This window comes from Chrysochloris asiatica, unplaced genomic scaffold, assembly GCF_000296735.1.
Source record: "Chrysochloris asiatica unplaced genomic scaffold, ChrAsi1.0 scaffold00035, whole genome shotgun sequence".
NCBI lineage: Eukaryota > Metazoa > Chordata > Mammalia > Afrosoricida > Chrysochloridae > Chrysochloris > Chrysochloris asiatica.
Genome location: NW_006408553.1, coordinates 9,132,817 through 9,134,103, shown reverse-complemented (window position 1 = coordinate 9,134,103; position 1,287 = coordinate 9,132,817). Strand labels below are relative to the sequence as shown.

General features: G+C 37.0%; 1 protein-coding gene across 1 annotated transcript in view; it reads right to left on the bottom strand.

The window, feature by feature from the left end:
• Positions 1–1,287, bottom strand: part of LOC102829796 (zinc finger matrin-type protein 4-like) — a 482,488-nt gene that overhangs the window by 319,344 nt on the left and 161,857 nt on the right. The gene's annotated exons all lie outside the window — the stretch shown is intronic.

Sequence of the window (1,287 nt, the reverse complement as noted above, 5' to 3'; positions counted from 1 at the left end):
TTGTGGATTGAGTGAAAGTTTACAGGGTAGGTCATCAGTTTTACATTCAACAAACATGCACCGTGTTTCATTACAATGATTATAATCCCCTCCATGTACCATCAGTCAACAGTATTTCTCTATATTTATTTTAGCTCTTTTTTTTTTTTAAACACTCAGGCATATAATAATAATTTACACCACCAAAGGACACATTCTGCAAGTCTGCCTCCTGGCCACCAGCTCTTAATTTCTCCCTTCCTATGAATCTAGAGTCCTCAGCTGCTCCCTCTCTCCATGTTCCCATCTCTGCATCCATCTCTGGTATCACTGCTACTCTGGATTAGGTCTCGCATTCTGATTGTGCTCTTCTCCCTTGATGGTCCTAGGGTCCTTTATTGTAGGATGAACTAATCCCAGTTTTGTTACAAAACTTCTATCTTTACAATTGTGGCAGTCGCAATTAGTCATGATAACAATTACTCATTATTGAATCATAAGAATCTTATCCCCATCTCTTTTCACCAGATCCACCTAGACAAGATGAAAACTATTCAGTGGTGACTCTTTCTTCTTCCACACACTATTAAATGAAATTCCATCTTGAAACTTTGTAAGCCAGTCACTTCGTGTATTTATCACCCCTTCATTTTAGGTAGCCAGTGTCTCAGTTGCCCATCCCTATCTGGCCTAAGTACTGAGGGGACAGCATTGATACTTGATGTGAAGACTCCTTCCCTCTATGTTGGTATTTAGAATTACTAGTATAGGTCAAGTTCATCAAACTGTAGGAATTTACCCGCAATTCCTTTATCAAAAAATTTTTTGTTCTTTTTTTTTTTTCATCTTCCTTTAGTCAAGTTCTGATTATCAAGCCATTGAAGCTAGGTCAAGTGTGCACTATCTGCAACTTTGGGTGTTCTTGTACACCTCCTTTCACACCATATTGCTTGCTGAAAGTGAAGAGGACTTAAAATAATTACTGATGAAGATCAAAGACCACAGCCTTCAGTGTGGATTGCATCTCAATGTAAAGAAAACAAAAATCCTCATCAATGGACCAATAAACAACATTCATATCAATGGAGAAAAGATTGAAGTTGTTAAGGACTTCATTCTTTTGGATCAATCATCAACACTCAAGGAAGCAACAGTCAAGAAATCAAACGGTGTATTGCATTAGGCAAATCTGCTGCACAACACCTTTTTATTTTTAAATAATTTATTATTTTTGTTTTACTGTGAATTATGTGATAGTTTACATGGGAGAACATAAATTTTTCATTGCCATGGTTACAATCCCCTCCA